Genomic DNA, 17,116 nt, shown 5'->3' with positions numbered 1-17,116 from the left:
TCACTCCCAGCAGTGGACAGAGACATGGGGGTGGGTGCCTATCACTCCCAGCAGTGGACAAAGACATGTGAGGTGTGGGTGCAGAGGAATACCAGCAGTGGACAGAGACATGTGAGGGGTGGGTGCATATCACTCCCAGCAGTGGACAGAGACATGTGAGGGGTGGGTGCCTATCACTCCCAGCAGTGGACAGAGACATGGGGGTGCGTGCCTATCACTCCTAGCAGTGGACAGAGATATGTGAGGGGTGGGTGCGTATCACTCCCAGCAGTGGACAGCGACATGGGGGGTGTACATCATTATCAGCTGACCACAACTAATGGGTGTATGTATGCATCCCTAATTTTCAAATATGTTGATAGTGCCATAACAACACATCACTGACAGCAGTGTCCCACTCCCATGAGGATGGATGTCTTTCACCCACTGCATGACACACCACATGTGGGTGTGAGGACAAATGACACATGCATACCCACCCCTGGCGGATGCAGCACAATACACACACAGAAATCATGCCACAAGACTGTATAGTCATGTCAATGCCTACTAAACTAAGAGAGCCAAAGGGAACACACACTGTCACGCACATCCCAGGACTGATAGGAATGTACAGGTGTGGGACAGCCACCAAGATGTTGTCTCTCATGGACGGAATAGGGTGGAGTTCCCACAGATACAATGCCCACAATTGTGAGTCAGGTGCCCAAATACCCTGCAGAACAAGTACCATATGTGTGCTCGGCTAGGATTACCCACATGCATAGTGCGGAAAAGGGACAATTTCTCCATGAAGGCATGGCAACATACTCAATACACAAGTACAGTGACTAGCAAGGATGTCACAGACGATGCAGCCGGAGACATTGCTGAGCAGGCATGGCCATAGTTGAAGGGATCCGTCACCAACAAAGGAAATGTAGACAATTGTGCTACTCCCTGCAGGGAAGATGTCAGGTGCCACAGAGGAAGGAACACCCCTTGGGACAATGTCTCCAAACACAAATAGCACACACGACCAAAGATTCTTTGCAGAGACCTTGCAATGGCACGCATATACCATGGTCCACCCCATGAGCATTAGACTACAACAATTCCCTGAAACATAACACATTACCACAACCCCAACTCCTGGAGCATCAGCACCAACATCAATACCTGAAATGCAATAGTGTTCAAAGGAAAAAGAAAATGCTTTATTCAGCATTACATTAAAAATTCTTAAAGGACACTATTTACAAAGGCCAATGGCCAGTCCACATCAGAAGTCCTTGGGGAGGACACATGGCCAAGCGTCTCTCCTAGCTTGCCTACACATTAGAACCCTCAGGTTCGTCGACTGGGGGGGCATCATGTGGGGAAGGACCAGGCACCGCAGGGACAGGAGGTGTAAGGGTAGGTGTGGTGGGTGCAGAGCTGGACGCCTCCACCACAGGGGGTGGGGCAGTGCGAAAGGTGGAGGAGAGCGCGGCGCTGCACACTTCTGCCAGGGTGTCCAGAGTATCCCCTGCACCCGAAGAAACCACAGGCACAAAGGAGGGGGGGTCAGAGAGATGGGGTGCAGCGCTACTGGGGGAGGGGGTGGACAGGGGGGACACAACTCCCCTACCCGTGGAGTGCCTTGCCCGTTTGCGGGCTGGTGAGCCTGTGGGGCTGAGGCCCAGAACAACCATGTAGCTCTCTTTGTCAGACTGTGCGGCAGGAGAGCCGAGGGGAGTGCCTTTGGAGGGACTGGGTAGTGAGGCATGCGGACTCAGACTGTGGCTGCGTGTATGCCCGTGTGCCCCAGACCCAGTGGGTGTGCCATTATCCCCCTGAGTGTGCGTGCCAGGAGGTGTGCACCTGCCCTTACGTGTTTGTGTGCTGCCTGTGTCTGGTGGGGTGCGTGCTTGGGAATGTCTGGGTGTGCATGGGAGTGGGAAGTGTGGATGGCGCAGGGGTAGAGGGGGACGAAGCGCTGCAGGAGACTCACTGCTGCCGTCAGTGAAGAGTCCATGGACCTCAGCAACATCCGTTGGTCAGACATCGCTGCTGACATGCCCTCCATGAACGACACCTTCTGTGTCAGCAGTCTGGTGTGGCCATGGAGGATATTCAGCATCGATGTCTGGCCAACCTGCAACTGCTGCTGAATGTCCACAGACTCTGCAGTGAGGGCGGCAGGTGGGACAGGGGGAGGGAGTGCGGTGCCTTGCACGAAGGAGACATGGTGGTGCCCTGCACGGACAGAAGGGACCGGAGCAACCTGGAGGGCGGTGATGGGAATGGAGGGGGCGGTGACAGATGTTGTGCTGCTGCCAGGTGTAGTAGCAGCCTCCGCCCCCTCGAGGAGTTCAGCATCAGACCCGTCAGCATCGTAGTCATTGTCGCCACCAGACAGGTCCTCCGCCTGACTCCCCTCGCCCTCCGTGCCACTTGCTCCCGCAGACTCACCAGCAGTGGTGACACTGGTGCTGGATCCCTCCTCCAGGTCCGGGCGGGTGTCTCCCTCGGTGTCCTCCGATGATGCTGTGGGCAAGGTGAAGATACAGAAAATAATCAGTCACCTGTATACATCTGACACATGAGTCCAAACAAAATAGGTCAAAGTGCATATCAGGCAATGCATCTTGAGTAACATCTAGAATACTCCGCACATATGTAAGCCCTGTACTCCCCAGTTGGCTGACCCACCATGCCACTTGGAAACAAGGAAAAATAGGACACAACAGCCAAAAACTTGATTTAGAATTAAACTGAGATTCTAGTGTCTGGGAACAGTTGAGCACCGCAATACTATAAAGGCATGCCACCTCTTGTTTACTGTAAAAGAAAAAGGATTGGTGCACCCAAGGCTAAATAACAGACCTCAATGCTGAAGGTGTCCCCACACTCAGACAACTGTAAGTACTTAGGAAACCCAAACTAAATACATTGGGAATCACACCACTTTACACAATCTACATGTTTAGAATGTGAATGTGCCACTTTGTGGACAGAACACACATGTGCCAGTATAAAAGAAGTCACATAAGTAGGTGCACACAAAACTACATTTACACAGTCATTGTATGAGCTGGCAGCCTTATTCAAAGAAGCCACCGTTAGAAAGAAATGGGGTTTCAGTAAGTACATATACATGGCACCACGGTGGTCTGGATGACTTGACACTCGTAAGTTGGTATCAGCAACAACCAAGGACTTACCCAAATGCAACCACACTGTGGGAACATATATATGTATAATCTGAAAACAAGTGTCATTCGACCTGTGCCTTCCTTTAAAATGTGCCAGCGTGTCCCCGGAAAGTGTAAAGGTGGTTTCTTGTGCATTTCCTTGGGAGACATCTGTCATGCAGGCACATTATTGTCCTTCACAACAAAACATCAAAGTCAAGCATTGAAAAAATTGAGACATGTTGACAAGTGTAGTGAGTGCCAAGGTACAAGACTTCTTGACTAACAACTTGAATCATGCCACCTGTGACATAGCCATCCGCACCATGATGACACAGTTGGCAACACATCTGACCCACTGCCTGTCATGTGGAGTGGCACACATGTCCAAACACAGGACAATGCATTAGCTAATGTGCCTGCAATTGTGTCGGAATAAGGAGAACCTGCACTGAGGAGACACCCTCATGGGAACCAAGAATGTCCACACAGATGTCAGCACACAAAGACCAAACTACATAGCATCTGGACCACACACTGGTGCCAAAAATGGATGAGCATGGACCATGTATTTTAACTTTTGACACATGCTGTAAAGCACAAACATTAAACCCTGCACAAAATGACTGGGTCACTGCATGTTGAGAGTCTGTCCAGACAATTATCACACACAGGTCACACCTGACAAGGAGACATAGGGTTTGGACATGTAGGCCTTGCCCGCACAAACCCCCCATACCTGAGATAATGTGATTGAGACAGATCAAGAAGTTACATCTCTTAATTTGGGTTTACAAAAATGTACATCAAGATCTCCTGAATGTACTCCACATCACCTTGTGAGGCTGCCAACACATATCTGTGACAAACAAACATCAACAGATAGTTGTACATAGACACACAGGCACTGCCCAGTGTGAGGAAGTACAAGCCAAATGGGGCACCCTGTCCAGTGGACACATGTAGCACACTTTAGATAAATACAAATGAGGCCAGGGAACAATGCCACAGAGGCCAACCTATGCTGAACACACAGAGAATGGGCACAGTGTTGGATGACACACATGATTCCGAGGCAAGGGTGTCTCAGGGCACTGTAGTGTAGTGGGCACACTGCTCCATGGTCCTGGAATGATCTGACTTTAACATGAGCAACCGTCCCGGCACTCTACATATCACCCACTCATGCACATCATGTCTGAGGCCACAACATCGGTCATGCATGCTGCAAATCTGTTCATTTGAAACCTCACACTCCTATGTTGAGACTCAGCATCAGTGCCAACAAATATGGACCCCCAAATGACTGAACAGGACAGGGCACAGTCAAGTTACCAACACATGTCACAGACCACCCCCACACATGATGCAGAAAGCAATGTGCACTTGGATGAACTGGCAGATGACCTAGATGACCTAGATGACCATGTGCAATAGTGATTACACACAGACCAGGGAACACATGTTAAGGAGGGGAAGGGAGGAAGAACAGCACCGGTTGACTTGGGGGAACAGAATATGCACTGCACAAATAAACCCTGGCAGTGTATCCAGGCGACTGAGCACTTCCAAAAGCTGGTGACACACAACAAACACACATGTACCTACCCCCTCCTTGCTGCTGTCTCTCCTATAACCGCCTATCCATGTCAGGGAAGACCACCGCCAGGACACGCTTCATCTGGTGGGTCAGGCATCGGCGCCTGCCGTGGGGGCGCGGAGGTGAGTCCCTCAGCTGGACCCGCTGGACCCGGGCGATCCTCCGGGTCCAGCACCTGATGTCTTGCCAGTGTTTCCTCACTTGGGCTAGGCGCCGACTGCGACCCTCCACCGATATCACAGCCCTGACGGCCCGCTTCCATATCTTCCCCTTCTCGTAGGCAGTTACCTGTGAGGATGACAAAGTGAGACAACATCACTACACCTGCTCCATGTCACAGAGACACACATTTGAACATCTTTGATATGTTGAACAGGGCATAGTATGCTGCCAACGAATAGAACCTTTGTCATAGGGACATTAGCCTCTGTGGAAGCCCCAATGCACTATATGGCATTGAAAGGACACAGGTAGCATGAGGGATGCGACACACTCCCTGATCATGGCACACACTGTGCTGATGGACAGCACCTCAAAGCAGTCACATGCCCCAGGCCACTGACGCAACCTCAGCAGAGTACACAGACACACACAGGCACAGATCAATCACCTGCCATTGGCAACAGCGGATACAAACCTCACTCTGCACATGTGCCACTTGCCTGTGGGGTGTCACAGGTGTGGGGCTAGCTCAGCAAGTCAGACACACAGCACGGCTTACTTTTCACATCAGATGGGTAGAGTTGTTGCCTCCTCCATGCAGCTGTGGTGCAACACTCCACATAGACACTCACCCACATGACAAGAAACATTCACACACATCAATGTCCAGGGGGCGTACACATCATTTGGACACTCTCACCACAGCTCCACTCAACTCACACACATCTGTGGGTACAGTCACCTGTCACACCGGGGAGACCACTGAATAACCTCAGGACAATAGAACAAAAAAGGGCCAAAGGATTAGCCAGTCTGAATGTGCCATGCACTATGCAGTGAATGTCACAGTAAGCACAATGCAAGTGAGGAGTGCACACATTAACTACATTATGCTCTGCAAGAGAGACATAAGCCAGTCCCCCCGGGACCCACTCTAAACTAGGGGTGGGCGGAATTTGCGAAATTAACTTTCGCGAAAATGTTTAAAATTATCGCAAACAAGCGGAAATATCGCGAAGATGCGGAAGTTCTTTTCCGGCATGTTCGCGAGATTTTCTGCATGGTTGCGGGTCGCCAACTTACCCATGTGGTTGCTTGCGGGCACGGCCATCTTGTTTTGAGTTGTCTCGCGGTGCATGATCGCGAGAAGAAAGACGTGATCGCGCGACGCATGACGTCACTGCGGGCGCGAACTGTCGCGAGACAGCGCAAATGGCTGAAAACAATACAACATCTCATGGAGAACGCGACCGGATCAAGAAAACTTGTCGGCGAACGCAGGGATTCAGGTAAGACGATCGCGCGCGCGCGAGAATGTATTATTTTACAGCGCGAGCAAGAAACAAATTATCGCCAAGCTGCGGAAATCGGAATTTTTGACATTTTGGCGCTCTCCGCGGAACGCGAAAATGTCAAATTATCGCAATTTCCGCGAACGGAACGAAATTTTCACCCAGGCCTACTCAAAACAACATTGCATGTCTGTCAAACCTGGACACTATGCCAGAAGTGACAGTCTCAAAAAAGGGGCACAGTCAATCCCTTTAAACATACACCAGTGACAGCATTTGCATGGTTCAAATTAGCAGCATCATGTCAAGTCAACAACCACTTTGCAACAATGTATTTTGTGGCCAACTGACTTTTCAGGGCCAGAATACTCGGTATCCATGACAAACAGCATGCATTTATGGCGTAAAACTTGTCCCTTATGTGTCCCCTATGTAATTTTCAAATCCCCACACAGGTACAGTGCGTTTCACATGTACGCAAAGCCACTGGGAGTACACTTACGTGTACTGTGGTAGTACACGTATGTGTACTCCCAGTGCCTACACATACATGTACTGAGGTAGTACACATACGTGTACTACCAGTGCATACACGCACGTGTACACGTACGTGTACTCCTAGTGCCTACGCGTACGTGTACTGAGGTGGTACACATACGTGTACTCCCAGTGCCTACACGTACGTGTACACGTTCGTGTACCACGTCAGTACACGTAAGTGTTGGAAGGCGGACCCCGAGGAGTCGGCGAGACTACCAAGGGGGGCCCTCACACTGCACGAAGTAGCCGAGTGCTGCCGAGAAGTCTCCTGAGAGATCCTTCTCCTATCACGTACTAGCACAGTAACACCACCACACAGGACTCAAGGAGGTTGTCTTTACGACAAGCAATTCTTTATCAGCAATAAAAGGTTATGGGTTCAATATTTACACGAAGGGATCGAGGGATCCACCAAAAGTCTCAATGTCTCTTTGGAAGGGTAGGGGTAGCGGGACAGTCTTTGGCAGGAATGCGGTACGAGGGTACCTGGGGCCCAGTTCTTATCCTCAAGCTGGAGGACCTCCGATCTCGGAGGGGTCGAGCCGCGACGGCGTCAGCAGGGCTCTGGCGTACAGTTCGTGGAGAGCCGCGATTCAATCAGCAGGGCTCTCAAGATGGTTTCTGCTCAGCTCGAGCCGCGACGTCATCAGCAGGGCTCCGAGGAAGGTTTCAGCGAGGTTGGGCCGCGACAGCGTCAGCAGGGCTCCGATGTTCCAGGTGGTTCAGATTGTTCACAAGAAGGAGCCGCGACGCAGTCAGCAGGGCTCGTGATGGTTCCGACAAGAGTTCTTCTCCGTAGGGTCAGCCGCGATTCAATCAGCAGGGCTCTCGACTCCGGGATACAACTGCCGATCTGTGGTGGGGTCGCCCCAGATATAGGTCTGGAGCCCTTTGATGTCCGGACCTATGCGCCCGGGGGGGCGGAGTGGCCGGGTGGAGGTGGCCAGACGCCCAGCAGGAGAGGCGCCAGGCCCAAGGGAGTTGCAGGGCGATCACACCTCGAGAGGGGAGGACAGTTGGGGGTCCCATCGATACTGTCCTCCGCCGGGGGCGATGAATGGTTCCTGCGGCACCCCCTGGCCAGTTCGTGGTGCCTCGATGTCGGGGCTTCGCTGGGGTCGAGGCCGGGTTGAGCGGGGTCGCGCTGGCTGGTGCACAGTGTGACGTGGATGCCAACAAAATGGCGGAGCCACGAGGAGTATGCGACCGCGTGCAGCTCCGGGTGAAGGGCCTTGGTGCAGTTCAGACGGGTGGCCCGTGAAGGCCGGGGCGGGGAACGGGCACAATCCAGGGGGTTAAGGACCACGCCACGAGGCCGGGTCCAACAGTAAGCGTAGGCACTGGGAGTACACGTACATGTACACGTACGTGTAGGCACTGGTAGTACATGTACGTGTACTACCTCAGTACACGTACGCGTAGGCACTGGGAGTACACGTACGTGTACTGAGGTAGTACACGTACGTATACTCCGGATGCCTACATGTACGTGTACATGTACGTGTACTCCCAGTGCCTACGCGTATGTGTACTGAGGTGGTACATGCACGTGTACACGTATGTGTAGGCACTGGTAGTACACGTACGTGTACTACCTCAGTACACATACACGTAGGCACTGGGAGTACACGTACTTGTACTGAGGTAGTACACGTACGTGTACTCCCAGTGCCTATGTGTACGTGTACTGAGGTAGTACACGTACGTGTACTACCAGTGCCTACACGTATGTGTACACGTACGTGTACTCCCAGTGCCTATGTGTACGTGTACTGAGGTAGTACACGTACGTGTACTACCAGTGCCTACATGTATGTGTACACGTACGTATACTCCCTGTGCCTACACGTGCGTGTACACGTATTTGTACTGCCTCAGTAAACGTACGCGTAGGCACTGGGAGTACACGTACGTGTACTGAGGTAGTACACATACGTGTACTCCCAGTGCCTACGCGTACGTGTACATGTACGTGTACTCCCAGTGCCTACGCGTATGTGTAGTGAGGTGGTACATGCACGTGTACACGTATGTGTAGGCACTGGTAGTACACGTACGTGTACTACCTCAGTACACATACATGTAGGCACTGGGAATACACATACTTGTACTGAGGTAGTACACATATGTGTACTCCCAGTGCCTACGCGTATGTGTACTGCCAGTGCCTACACGTATGTGTACACGTATGTGTACTCCCAGTGCCTATGTGTACGTGTACTGAGGTAGTACACGTACGTGTACTACCAGTGCCTACACGTATGTGTACACGTACGTATACTCCCTGTGCCTACACGTACGTGTAAACGTACGTGTACTGCCTCAGTACACGTACGCGTAGGCACTGGGAGTACATGTACGTGTACTGAGGTAGTACACATACGTGTACTCCCAGTGCCTACGCGTACGTGTACACGTAAGTGTACTACCTCAGTACATGTACGCGTAGGCACTGGGAGTACACGTACGTGTACACGTACGTGTAGGCACTGGTAGTACACGCATGTGTACTACCTCAGTACACGTACTTTCCCTACAGTGCCTACGCGTACGTGTACACGTACGTGTACTCCCAGTGCCTATGCGTACGTGTACTGAGGTGGTACACGTACGTGTACACGTACGTGTAGGCACTGGTAGTGCACGTACGTGTACTGAGGTGGTACACGTACGTGTACTACCAGTGCCTACATGTACGTGTACACGTACGTGTACTCCCATTGCCTACGCGTACACGTACACATATGTGTACTACCTCAGTACACCGATGCGAAGGCACTGGGAGTACACGTACGTGTACACGTACATGTTGGTACTGGTAGTACACGTATGTGTACTACCTCAGTACACGTACGCATAGGCACTGGGAGCATACATACGTGTACTGAGGTAGTACACGTATGTGTACACATACGTGTAGGCACTGGGAGTACACATACGTGTACTACCTCAGTACACGTACATGTAGGCACTGGTAGTACACTTACGTGTACTCCCAGTGCCTACACGTACGTGTACTGAGGTAGTACACGTACGTGTGTACGTCCTGTAACACACGTGCTCCTACAGCAACACTACTATAGTGATACGGACCGTACACGCCCTCAGAGCGTGTGTATGGTGCGTTTCACATGCTTACACTGGTGATAGGGGGCACACACGAAATCCATGGAGGTCTCAGACTCGCAAAAGGCTGTACATCTAGTCATTGTCATTTATGTCCTTCATGTGCAGGGCCTAGGTGTGTCAGGCAGTGATATTGCACATGTCTCCTCATGTTTGAGCACAATAGATGTGTGATGACCTGTGTACACATGTCATGTGTGATGTGGCACTATGTGGCACACTTCCCCTTCACACTTTGCACATGTGTGCATGTAGTCCAAACGTGTCAAGCACAGCATCACTGGTATGGCACAGTCACCAACACCCGCAACTGTCGCCTGATGCCAGGGACAGGGACACTAATAACTGACATAGAACGACCAGCGTGCCACGACGTGACTATGTCATGTGTGTGTCATGTGTTCCCATGAGCTGGCAGTTGGTGTCCCGTCAACTGCATCTGCTGTTGCTACATCCAACATGTGACGGTGTGTAGATGGGCATGGCACACATCTCCAAACACCATGCCACATGTGGAATCCCACGTAACGTGTGTCTGTATGCATTGAACATGGGATTTTGACATGAGGACATATCTGCGTTGTCTCAATGTCTGTGTTTTCATTTTTCCCGTGTACCCCTTCATCGCAATGTGTGTGATCTGTACATTTGACCTTCCATGTGACCTGTGCGTCTAGCTTGCCGTCAGCTGTCTGTATGAGATAACATCCTTCAAATGCAGATATGTGGATGTATGTCACTCCTGTGATGTCTATGGCTGTTCACTTACACTGGCCCACAGCTCGTTTCAGGGCATGTCATGTAGACTTGCCAATCAATAGTTGTATCTGGCTTTTCGTAGGAGTATCACCTGGCTGGCATACGTGTCCTGGATGTATTGCACAGACCAGACTCTGTATTAAGCAGATGTGTATTAACAGTTGAGCATGGGCTCACTTCATTGACATTGATGTTGTCATGTTTTCACTCTTCGTTATTCATTCTAATTTTCTACAGGGCACCGCCTCTCCCCCGACCAATGCCAGACTTGGGTGCCATGAGGGAACATGACTGCATAAGACGTTACCGTTTCTCTCAACAGTTGATTGACTTTACTGCCAAGCTGGCACCACACCTCCAACCGCGACACAGGTATCCTACAGCGCTGACCCCCATGATGAAGGTGATGGCAGCCCTACATTTTTTTGCCACCGGTACATTTCAATTCACCATAGCTGATGTCCGTGGCATTTCTCAGACGATGTTCAGCCAAGTCCTGCATGATGTTTTAGAAGCCATGTTGGAGCACCTAGATGAATTCATCCATTTTCCGACTCCTGAGCAGTTGACAGGTGTCAAGGGTGATTTCTATGCCCTGGGAGGGATGCCCCATGTAATTGGGTCCATTGATGGGACACATGTGGCTTTGGTACCACCACAGGCACAGGAGGTAGCCTATCGCAACCGTAAACATTACCACTCCATTAATGCCCTTGTGGTGTGTCTTGCTAACATGCTGATCTCCCATGTCTGTGCACGTTTTCCAGGGTCAGCACACGATGCCTACATCATGAGGCGTAGCAGGGTGCCACAAATGATGCTACGGCTGCACAACGAACGAGCATGTCTTGTTGGTGGATATACTCTGTTTCTCCTGTGTGTTGCCGTATCTTTGTATCTTACGGCATATCCTGACCCACTTCTTTACATGATGTTTCCATGTAGGGGACTCTGGCTATCCCAACATGCCATGGCTGATGACGCCTCTCCGCAACCCAAGATCAGCTGCAGATCACGTTATAATAATGCACACGGGCAGACCAGGCGAGTGATTGAGAGGACGTTTGGCCTCCTGAAGAGCCGATTCCGGTGCCTTCACAAGACAGGCGGGTCCCTCCCATATGCACCGGCAAAGGTCTGCAACATCTTCCTCGTGTGCTGCATGCTGCACAACATGGCAGTGGAGAAGGCAGTGCTACTCATCCTGGATCCGGATGAGCTGAAACATCCACCCGTGGAGGATGAAGGGCTTGGTCACGAGGCAAGTGAGTAGGAGGAGGAGGAGGAGGAGGACATCCGGAGTCAGCTCATACACAACTTCTTCTCTTGATGGTGAGTCACTGGGTCTGAGTGTAAACGCTTGGAGCCTTGTGTGGCAGGTGTTGCAATGTGTGTGTCCAGCTGACTCTATTCTAAGTGACTTAGAGGGTGTTCTGATGTGTCACTCGAGTGATGATATAATTCCACACATTTTAGCTGAGACACTAATATTTGAATTAGCATGGTGATAACATTAATCATGTAGAGTAAATGACCATGCATGCGGATAAGAATATTATCGCTGTCTCCTTGTGTGTCTGTCATCCCCAGGGTCTGGCGCATGTTGTCTGCTCGTGTCTTCGTTGGTCTCCTGATATTCCTCATGAGTATTGCAGCATGTGCTGATTCAGCGATCCATGCACGGACATGTTGAAAAGACACTTTGGGCAAGGATTGCAGCAAGGCATTTTGGGGGTGTTACGTGTTTTGAATGTGTGGGGACTGCTCCTGTGCATGTAGTGTTACCATGCACACATGTCGACTCACCATGAGGCACATGACATGTAGCATGACTCCCATGAATTGATAGTCACCCTTCGTGACAGTCATCTGTAATGGTTTGTGGATTTGGAGGAAGGCATCAATGTGTGTAAAACTTCACTCAGACACATACAGGATGCTACGGGTGGACATAGTGTGGGACATCCCCATAGGAGGCTCACTGGGGAATTGCAGCCTCTCCGTGTGCAGCAGGGGGTGTTTAGCCCACCTCCTTCACTTGTGTGCCAGTTCATTTGGATTTACAACATCTGTGTTGTGAAGGGGGTGTCCAGTGTAGGTCCCACATGTTCAGCCAAATGACCTGTGAGTCTGTTAATATTGATGCATTTACCTTAGTGTGAGCCTGAGCAATAAAGGTGTTCCTCACACTCCAAGGTGCCTCATCTCTGTCAATGCAGGTCTCTTGCCACTTTGCATGCGGCATCTCTGGCATAGTTGTCAAAGATAGTGCATATGAGTCTATGTGTAGTTTAGCTACATGCATGCAGGTCTTCATGGATTAGAATCTGTATTGTGCATGACGTCCATGGTTGTGTATGTATTTGTGCATTTTGGTCCCCACAATGGGCCGTCAACACCTGCTGAGGGTGTGTCTCCTGTGCGCAGCTCGGCCTTCTGTTTCCTGATCCTGTGTCAGTCATCTTTGGTGATTGTGCATCCATTTTCTCGGGGTGTGCCATGGGTGACCGGACACTCCTTCCTTTACATACGCCTGTTGCAGTGTCCTTTCTGACATCCTTGTCTTTGTGTGCAACTCTTGGCATACTTTCCAGGGCATGGCGCCTGCTGCGCCAGCCCCTGCAGCAAGGGCCCACAAAGTAGCGGGATTCGGCAACACACACGCCTCAGAGATGCTCTTCCCTGCCTCACTCCACCCATTCATTTGGCTGTCATCATCTTGGCTGTGCCACTGTTGCGGCCACGCGGTGCCAAAGGCAGGACCATATGCACATGCAACGTGCACACTGCACGACCCTCATGTCCTTGCATGAACCACATCACACTACAGTCTGATGTTGTAGCCACCCTCCAAGCAATGTCTATCCAAAACTCAACCACCTGCTCTCAGGCATACCCTAACTGCACACACGACCCCTTTGCATGCTGAGTGTGCAACTCCAACTGCCTACACAGCGCTGCCCCGCCTTCCAGGCCCTGTCACACCAACCAGATCATGTCCCTCCTGCTCCACACAGGCTCCCTCCTCCAGCAAGGCCATGGGAGTGGGACTCAAGCCTTCATCATGTGGTATAGTGGTGTCATCTGGCACATGGCCCAGGGATCATCTCTCAGCGTGTCAATCTTCAATGTGTCCAGGACCCCCCTCTGCACCATCACATGCGCACACAACCTCCACATCATGTCGTATGCCATTGACACCCAGGTGCTCCTCAGCCTCACCAAAGACGCAGCCATTGCCAGTTCCAACATTCAAGAAGGCATAAGGTCCGTGGATGAATGGCTGAACATCAGCCACCTGAGGCTGTACTTGTACAGGACTGAGGTAATCATCTGAGGGTTGTCCCCTTACAGCTGGCTCAACTCCTTGCTTCCCACCCGCAGGGGCACTACACAAGCACCCAATGGCAATGCACACAAGATGGTGTGCATCATGGATTTGACGCTCACATTTGCCATGCAAATCACCAGCGTCTGTACCTCATGCTGCAACAGCCTCTGCATGATGCACATGATCCAAAGATAGAACCACTCCAAGGAAAGACAGAAAATTCCCCAGGTCCACAACAACAGCCGTGTCAACGACTGCCACACCCTCTACAGAGCAAGTACATACAAACTCCCGGGAAACTTGTCCACATCCAGGGTGCATCTGCACACCTCAGCTTCAACATCCCGCGCCCCAGCCACATCACCGTCCACCAGAGATAGCTGCAATGGATCACTGTCTGCTGCAGGATTTCCTTCAGACTCCTCACCCACACTCAGGAGGCAGGCCACAACCCCAGACCCCAAACCAACCTTGGCTGTCAGTCATCCGAGACCCCGTTGTGCCAACTCCGTGCATCCAACCTTGCCCTGGCCACCATTCCTCACATCCACCGTACTCCAGCATGCAGGACATAGTTCTCCCACCTGGCAAGACATACCTGCTACTCCCTCCCCGGCAACATCCACATGAGCCATGACCTCTACGCCTTCATGATACTCTTCCCAATTGGTCTGTCCGCACAGTATTGCAAGCCCCCCTCAGCAGCTTGAGGCCATCACGGGTGAGTATTGTTCTCCATGTCTGTATTGTATGATACATTGTGACCCATGTGTGTCCTGTACCAGACTCAGATTCCAGGGTATGGATGGCTGGAGTTAGTTCAACACTCAGGCATAGTTTGACATTTACCCACACGTAGGTTGTGTACTCATGCAAAATGAATGCAACATCAAATTGAAGTAATTAAGATTTATTCTCAGTGGGGGGGCGAGTTTAGTGTGGACAAATAGGTGCTATACAGTGTGCATGGAACCCAAAGTTCACAGGGGGAGATGGGATCCTTGTCATTTGGAGTCATCAGAGTCCAGACCACAGTGTCGGTCATCATTGGTCAGACTGTGACCAGCAAGTACATGTGGCAGAGAATGTCATTGGCGGAGGTGCTGCTGTTGCGCATGAGAGCCAGGTGCCAGGCCAGGTGACCTGGGAGATGTGGATGGTCCGCTGCCTCTCACGGTCTTTTCCGTGGACGACACACCTTCCTCGGGGGACCCTCAGATGCAGGCCTTGACGATGTTTGTGACGCTCTGTTGGACGATTCCTCCTCCTCCTCCCTCCCTGTGGCTGGTGGTGGTCTTCGCCTGGGGGCACAAGGAGGGTTGGCCATGTTGTCGGCGATCCGACAGAGTGAACGGCTTATGTCCGTTTGCACGCCAGGAGCTCAGCCAGTCTTGCCTCCATCCGTCCTTGGTGTTGTTGTTGACTGGCGTGTTGCTCAGCCTGCTGGTTCTTAATCTCGTTGAGGGTCGCCACTACCTGGCTGATGCCCCTGGTGTCACGCCGGTATGTGTCCAAGATGTGGCGTATGTGTGACATACCGGTTCCCTCAGCTGGCTGGTCATGTTCACGCCTCCGCCTGCCTCCACTCCCACCATCCCTGCCCACACGAGCCTGGCCTGGCGTTCTGGGCACATCGGGTCTACGGGACCCCTGAGGGATGGCATTTGCAGGGTTGTCTGCCTCCTCCTGGGTGTCCGAAGAACCTTGTCCCTCCAGGTCAGACTGGCTCAGTTGTTCTATGCGGGCAGGGCTCCTGGGTGTCTCCTGGGATGTGGCAGTAATGGGGGTGGTGGTTGGCACAGATGTACCTGAAGCAGGTGCTGCAGGGGCTTGGACACCAGAGGGGCCTGGGGGGTTGGGGTCATTCGCGGAGTGTTGTGAGGTGTCGCTGCCGGTGGGATCAGGTTCCTCCCGAGCCTGGGACTGTGGTACTTCCCCCCCATTGTTGGGGGGCGATCCGTGACGTTGTCCTGTGTGTGAGAGAGAGACAATGTTAATGCTGTTTCATGCGACATCCATGTTTCATACATATTCTAGTTGCCACAGTTCCCCCAGGTAGTTGTATGTGCCTTGCATTCACATCAATGTTCACTTGTGGATGGGTATGTAGCAGGGGACTGATTGAAATGTTCTTCAGTGTGTTTGACATGTCGAATTTGGGCTTGGATGCTTTTTTGGCTGTGGCTTGATATTGTTGTGTCACATGTCCATTGTGAGAGTGGGTGACTCCATTGGCTGCCCCGGGGGTGTGTGCTTGTGGAAGGGGTGAGTGATCATCCCTCAGCCCGATGCTGTTCAACATCCACATGGCCCCCCTCACACAAGTGGCCCGCCACCACAACCTCAAAAACATCTCCTATGCCGACGACACCCAGCACATCCTCTCCCTCACCAAGGACCCTCACACCACCAAAACCAACATCCACGAGGGTCTGAGGGCCATCGCCGACTGGATGCTGAGCGGCCATCTGAAACAGAACTCGGACAAGACGGAGGTCCTCATCCTCGGACCCACACCCTCAGCCTGGGACGACTCCTGGTGGTTGATCGCTCTGGGGGCATCACCGACACCCACCAAACACGCACGCAACCTCGGATTGATCCTCGCATCCTCCCTCTCCATGTCCAAGCAGGTCAACGCCGCCTCATCCTCCTGCTTTGACACCCTACGCACGCTCCGCCAGATCTACTGGTGGATCCCGACCTAAACAAGTAGAACAGTGACAAAGGCCCTCGTCAGCAGCTGACTGTACTACGCCAATGCACTCTACGCAGGACTCCCATCCAAACACCAACGGCGGCTACAACGCTTCCTAAACGCCTCCGCACAACTGATCGACAACGACCCCACCACATCCACATCCCCCCCTTCTGAGTGACCTGCACTGGCTTCACATCGACAAGAGGATCACCTTTAAGCTCCTCACCCACGCACACTATGCACTCCACACTGCCGGACAAGCCTGCCTGCACATCAGACTCAGCTTCTACACCCCCACCCGCCAACTTACTACTTTTGCTATTCACAGAATGGATTTACGACTACTAAATTACGTCCGCACTCGGGCCGGAATTTCCGGCCCGGAGGCGGGGCTTCCGGGCCGGAGGCGGAGCTTCCGGGCCGGAGGCGGAGCTTCCGGCCCGAAGGTGG

At 52.0% G+C, this 17,116-nt stretch overlaps 1 protein-coding gene across 1 annotated transcript in view; it reads left to right on the top strand.

Annotated features, from left to right (window-relative positions):
• LOC146829904 (CD5 antigen-like) overlaps positions 1-17,116 on the top strand; it is a 501,695-nt gene that overhangs the window by 87,506 nt on the left and 397,073 nt on the right. The gene's annotated exons all lie outside the window — the stretch shown is intronic.

Source organism: Triturus cristatus, chromosome 5_1 (genome assembly GCF_964204655.1).
Source record: "Triturus cristatus chromosome 5_1, aTriCri1.1, whole genome shotgun sequence".
In the NCBI taxonomy this organism is placed as follows: Eukaryota; Metazoa; Chordata; class Amphibia; order Caudata; family Salamandridae; genus Triturus; species Triturus cristatus.
This window is presented reverse-complemented; position numbering and strand designations above follow the sequence as displayed.